We start from the raw sequence: 7,041 nt of genomic DNA, 5'->3' as shown, positions 1-7,041 counted from the left end.
GGCTAAAAATCCAACTCTTAATTTCTGCTCACAGTCGTGAAATGGAGCCCTGCCATTTCTCTCCATGCTGAGAGTGGGGGGGCCTGCCTGGAATTCTTCGGTTGCTCCTCCCCTCATCCCCCCACCCCGGCTCGCTCATGTGCTCTCTCTCTCTCAAAATAAATAAATAAAATAAAATTCTATCTTCAAAAGCATTAAAACAAGGCTCAGAGACTTTATATAACTTAACCAAAACCACAGATACTAGAGCTTATCTTTCTCCATTTAGGGACCTTTACCTTTCAATTAAGAACACTGAAGTACTTAATATTTGACTAGCACTATGCGATGGGATATAAAATCTTGTAGGGCTCAGCCCTTCTCCTCAAGAAATCTATATTCTATCACGATTGTGAAGACATTAACCAAATAATTCAAATATCTGGCAACATGTGATGACACACAGGACAAAGAACCCACCATAGTGCTCAGAGATGGCTTTCTGTGTGGGTGTGTGGAGAAGGCCCCATCCCACCTCTGAAGCTTGAGCAATTTCTCTGCAGACATCATCCTCGACTCAATTATTCTAACCCCAACCCAAGTCTGTAAGCCTTGAAGAAGGGTTGAGGTTTTCCCCAGAAAACCTCCATGATTCTAACTAGTAACCACAGGGAGTGTTTCAGCAAGGAAGTAGCGGTGAGGGTGGGAAGAAGGAGAAAGAGAAACAGAAAATCCCGAAGAGAAGCTTAATCAGGTCATCCAAGGACCACTGGCAGACTCTGGAGAACCTTCAGATCTGTAGTCCCCGCCCACCTGGATTCATAAACTCCCTGAAGATTTTGCCAGTATTAGGGGTCAAGAGGGCTCAGTTAGGGTTAGATGGTGACCTCCGTGCGGGTGTTCTGAGCGTATTCACTACATGATCCATTCTCCTCTTCCTTCCCCTTTCGTCCCTCCTCCACCACCCCACTCTGATCTGTATTGCCAGCAAAGGGGAGGTGATCTCCATAGTTTGCTTCTCCTGAGCTCCTAGGGCCACTGGCTGCCCACTGCGATTGGCCAACAAGAGACACTGGCATGAGTTGTGGAGGAGGTGGAAAGTGGAGAGAAACTTGAGGCCATAGCTTCCTCCACCTTGGACGGCATCTCAGATGACTGAACGGTCTCCTCTCTGGCTTTAGCTCCCGTTGGACGGGGCTGTCATGATTCCAGCCAAAGTAGGTAACCCTGGCTCCCATGGCCTTACCTGTGTGTAACTCTGCCTTCTTCACTTCTCTCTCAGTTGATAAACCCGTTTTTCCCAGCTTCATCATCACCTGTGTAAACAGTTCCTGTGCTGAATTTCTTCCCTTGTATATGCTTAAAGTGGGTTCTGATTTCCTTGCTAGGTCCTGATATTTGATCTATTACAATATATATGAAATATATATGAAAAAACCATACTTGATATATTAAAATGGTGACTTGCCTAGTAGGGCAGTTTCAATATTCAAGAGTAGAGCACAACTACTAAGTCTTTCCTATCCCTCCTCCCCAGCCACCACCACCCCCCATGTAGAAATTGCATAAATGACTATTCAAAGAGAAGATCTATCTCACTGAGCTTCAGGAAAAACTGGGCCACTAGCTGAGTAGGAGCAATTGTAATATGAATCCACTGTCCTGAAAGTGTGTTATAAGCAACCAAGTGCCCCATGGTCACCATATCTTTGGCTCATCACCTATGAGAAACTACACGTATTGTGATTGTAGTGGGCAGGCAGCTCAGCCCACAGCTTGGGTGTGCCAAGAGCTCTTGCAATGCTTGAGTTTATTTAAATAAACAGAAGATTTAAAGAGGTAGTGAGAGGAGATAAAAGCAGAAATGTTTCTATTTTTTAAAGAAAGAGGAAGGCAGAGATGAAAATCAGAAATAGAAGGGGTGAGAGGACTCATGGGGTCTTGTGGTCTGAAAGGCAATGCACTCAGTCCCCATCATGGGACAAGGGACAGAAAGGGAATGAACTAGTGGCCAAATGAGGAAGCAGGAAAAGTGCTAGTTCCTCCTCAATTGGGTCATCCTCATGGCTTCACAATTTAGTCAAAATGTCTGCATTTTGGAAAAACAGGTATTTTCCAATAAAATTCAAAGCTGTATTTTGTAGTAAAGAATGATTTTTGCAAATGGACTTCCTTCTTACAAATCAAAGTATAAAGTTTCTCTCCTCTAACATACAAAGGAAGGTTTACATACCAAATTTCTCCTATCTCTTAGACTATAATTTACGAACAACTATACAAATCATACACACACACAAAACACGTGCATATATAAAATGTCTCCACGTATTTAAACCATACCAATTAAACAATTCTACAATTTCTAAGTCACTAAACCAAATCTTCTCTGTCCTACCTTCCAAGGCCTGTTGTCTTTTAAAACACATACCCAAAAACCCCTTGCACTTCTCAAGATACTGTTAAACAAATTCGCTTTATTAATAGAAATCAGGCTCAGATTTTTTATGCTCTATATTCACCTGCATTGGTCCATTAAAAATGTAATAAAAATGCAGGCACATGCTGCAAATACTAAATTAGAAAAACAGCTGTGCTTTTTACATTGTCCTGCCCTAGAAAAAAGGCACCCAAGACAATCCCAGCAGCTGGCATCTTCTACATGGTGTGCTCATTACCACAAGTAAATAAAGTCAGTAAATTACTGGCAGAGCGCAGGGGGCCATGACGAGTCTAGGAAATAACCCTTTCATCAAACTCTCTGCACACTGTATATTGCCAAGGCAAAAAGCAAATAATGATGATCAATGGAGGATTAATATTTTAGTCAAAGAGGAATGGAGACGAATACATACTATAAATTATTAACCGGCACTTGTACTCTATCCCCTTGGCACAGCGTGAACTGAGCTTCTAAAGAAACAGGATACGAATCTTCTACTTACCTAGCAATATTTTCTTCAACCAATGAAAAATATTCATGAAGATGCACGTTTCTGAGACATTCAAGAGGGAAATTTATACCTGAATTTCTCTACCTTTCTGCAACAGAATGTAAGCAAAACATAAATATTTCCGTTTCGATTTTATAAACATATATGTGTGTTATATGTTTATAAGTATTCTGAGTGGAAGCAAGGAAACAAAAGACCCCTCAGTTCTAGCTCCTTCTTGACCATGACCAGCAGGGATACCTTAAGCCTCTCTGGGCCTCAATTTTCTGTAAAATAAGGGGTTGGAATCAGAGATGACCTTAAATGAACTTTTCACCTTTAAAGTTCTGTATAAGGGCTTTATAATAAGCAAATAGTAGGAAGAGCTAGGAGATAGCTATAACCAGAGTTACAGCATAAAAATGAAAAACAAGTATAAAAAGGGGCACCTGGGTGTCAGCTGTGCTGACAGCTCAGAGCCTGGAGTCTGCTTCAGATTCTGTGTCTCCCTCTTTCTCTGCCCCTCCCCTGCTCTCTCTCTCTCAAAGATAAATAAACATTAAAAAAAATTTTTTTTAATATATAAAAATTGTTCACTTGTTTAAGCCAATAAAATATATACTGGTGCAGGAGAAAATGCATATTGTGTATATAAAATCATAAGTACATGCAATCATCTGCATATACAGGTTGCTGTTCCCTTAATGAGAAAAAGAAAGTAATTGTCAACCAATAATTGTATACTTCAATAAAGGAGCCCTATATCTGCATATCAGTAGTATGCCATGAAAGTTGCACAAGAGATTATTAAATAATGAGCACTCAGGGGTGCCTGGGTGGCTCAGTCGACCTCAGCTCGGGTCATGATCTCGCGGTTCGCGGGTTGGAGCCCCGTGTCAGGCTCTGTGCTGACAGCTCAGAGCCTGGATCCTGCTTCAGATTCTGTGTCTCCCTCTCTCTCTGTCCCTCCCCCACTCATGCTCTCTCTCTGTCTCTCAAAACATAAAACGTTAAAAAAAAATGAGCATTCAAAATTTAAGAAATAGTAATACTTGAAATATGGAGCATAGACTTGCAATTTCCTGGATATGCAATTCTACCAAACAAAAGGCAAGGCAGCACTCACTATGTGCTCGCTCTATTGACCCTAACATGAATGACTTGGGATCTGTTTGCCAAGAGCCCACCACAGGAGAGAGGGGAATCAATCTCCAGAATACAAATTAGGCTGGGATGAGGCAACCTAGAGGAGGGTGTTTGTAAGCTAAAGAAAACACAAAGCCAGGGCAGAGGGAGACCATGGCAAGAGAGATCCTTCTGATCCTTTAGGATTTATTTTGAAAATTAGGAAGGCTCCGAATCACGGCTGTGACACAGAAGTAGACATCAGAGCTTAGAGACCATCTAGTCTTATCCTCACATTCTATGGATTGAAAAAGTTAAGGTCAGAAGGGTATGTACTTTGTCCTATGTTAAGTGCTTGGCAGAGTTAGACTAGAAGCAAATTAAGTCTTCTAACTTCCAGTCAGGCTCTCTTTCCCTCACTGCTGCTCTTTTCTCTGTGTGGGTCCAAAACAAATTCTTCCCTGACTGACTTATGGCAAATGGTCCTCCTGGGATGAATAGAATGTACTGTTACCTTTCCCTCCCTGAGAAGTTCCTCCCAAGCCATAAAGTTTTTCCCAAGCTGACTAATGCTTTGCTTGGTCAGAACTGTTTTTAAGTCATCATTCTAAATATCATCTCCCAGCTGAGTGATCTGGGAACCAAGCTGTTCGTACCCACTGACTTTACCGTGTTCCTCCCAGAGTGGAGAGCCAGCATGGCCTGTGTGATGTAGGTCAGTGACTCACAGGCAAAGTATCACACAAGGGAATAGACGCTCTCTGAAGGACTCAGGGTTTGATGTTAGACGGGCTATAAATGTCTCTGGGTCTCAGTTGTCTTATCTGTTTGTTACACAGGGATAGATATTCATTTAAATTTCCAAGGCTGTGGAAACAGAAAACAATTCTTAATACATTTTTTTAAAATCTGACTTCAGAGATACAGATTTGAGTCTTCGAGTAGGAAGCACATCTTACAAATTATCCAGTGTATTTCCTCATTTCACAAGAGTAAAAAAAGGATCAGAAAAATTTTGCTTTGCTCAGTATGAGACTGCTAGATGGTTCTAGAGTTGAGGCTAAAAGCTGGGCCTTTCCGCGTGCAATTCGGTGCTTTGGGCTCCACGTCACGTTGCTCACCCTCTTTTAAGGGCTTTGTAAATGTGATGATCTAGGACATGTAAAATAATATACTCATACTGAGTCTTGGTAAGACACAAGATGGCAGTCTCCTACACTATCAAGACAGAGTCCCCCCTACACGCACACCAAATTAATTGTGTTTCTCGTAAATTATGTGGTAGGCCTTACCGTATAATTTCAGATACAGAGATGGATTGGGAGTCACCTCCTACAACCTAACAATTTGAGACGATCAAGCTGGGTCATGATGAGGGAGGAAGCCAGAGGAGGAGGGGCCGACTATACTAAAACAGTGCTTCATAAGACCACAGGGCCACAGATTATAGAGGCAGCTCCAGCCCTCCCTCCCCCAGCCCCCCTGCAGCAAGGGGAGTCAGTTGACCTCTCTCTCACCCAGTTCCACACATATCACTCAAACTTCGATTACTTTTGGGCGATTTCATTCAGGCTCCTAATCATGTGACAATACCTGGATGAAAATGACAGGTGTGGAGAAATAGACCCAAAGCTTCAAGGCTCTCACTCTCCACTGCGACTGGTCATTATTTGGCACTTGCCTGGGGCTAATGTACTCCAAAGCACTCAACTATAATATTCTTTTGAGGAATAAATTCTACTCTACGAGTCCCCACTAGGCTCTGCAGAAAATGATTTAAAACAACATAACTGGAATGGATTCCAGAGGAAACATCACCCGGAGCTCTGTGCTGGGGGAGGAGGGAGGAGGCAGAGGAAGGTGGGAAGAGGGCAGGACAGTGGCTAGCTATTCTAGGAGTTTCTGGGACGACTGGGCTACTATGGAGCGGAAGCACCTTGGAGGAGTTAAACTGTTCGCCGGTGCTGGGCTGGGCTCACTGGCCAGAAACGCCTCTTAGACCACTCTTCTCTGTACAAAACAATAGCAGCATTTCAAAATAAGAAAGGAAGCATCCTCCTCAAAGACAGGAGTCATTCCACAGACTTGAAATAAGACCACACTGAAGTTCCGTCTGCAAAAATAATGGTTTTTCCTGACATTTTAAACAGCACAATTTAACGGCTCAATGTTGCACTTGACATTTAAGAAGTCGTCCATCTCCAAAAAGCTTATTGGCAGATCTTCTCAGTTCCCAGAATTAGCAAATGTAGTATGCATGTGAGCTCATTCTACAAGAGCCCAGAGGACTGCTTTAAGAAGGAAGCCCAGAACACTGAGAACTAGCTGCTACCTCCGCACTGAGCTGGGTCTGCCCCTTACCTCAGGCCCTGCCCGCCCACCCGTGTACGCCATTCACCTTTCTGATCAGTCTCCCCATGACAAGAAGGAAGAAAAATCCCCATCTCAGCTTAGTGAACGGTTGCAGTTAAGAAGATAGCTGTCCTGATAAAGTGGAAGAATTAAATTACTTGGTGCCCACAATGGGAAAGCAGGTATTTAAGAGCAAGATTGCGTCAGATGGAATTGTGGCTACAATTCTGTAGATTACAAGCTGTGTAACCTTGGGCACATTAGTTGACCTCTCTGTGACTTGGTTTTCTCATTTCTGAAATGGCAATAGCAATCGGACCTATCTCATTGGGTTGTTAAGATGATTAAATGGGTTAATGTTTGTAAAGTTCTTGGAACAACCTAGCAGAGTAAGTGCTATATAATTGTCAGAAAATAATAAATCTCATGTCTATATGAACTTTTTCAGATAATCTGTGTCCTGATTCTCACTGTATGTGACGCAAGCCTAAGCCAATCAATGTATCACATTTCTCCTCGTCTCTGCGATTTCTATGGAAATGCCCCATAGTCCCTATCACAGCCAATAGGATGATATATGTCTAACTCTAGAGCTCCTGGTTCTTCCCTATTAAACTTAAGAGGATAGAATCTGAGAGGATATTGAGCCTGGAGC

This window comes from Puma concolor, chromosome D2 (assembly GCF_028749965.1).
Source record: "Puma concolor isolate L17-30 chromosome D2, mPumCon1.1.hap2, whole genome shotgun sequence".
NCBI lineage: Eukaryota > Metazoa > Chordata > Mammalia > Carnivora > Felidae > Puma > Puma concolor.
This window is presented reverse-complemented; position numbering follows the sequence as displayed.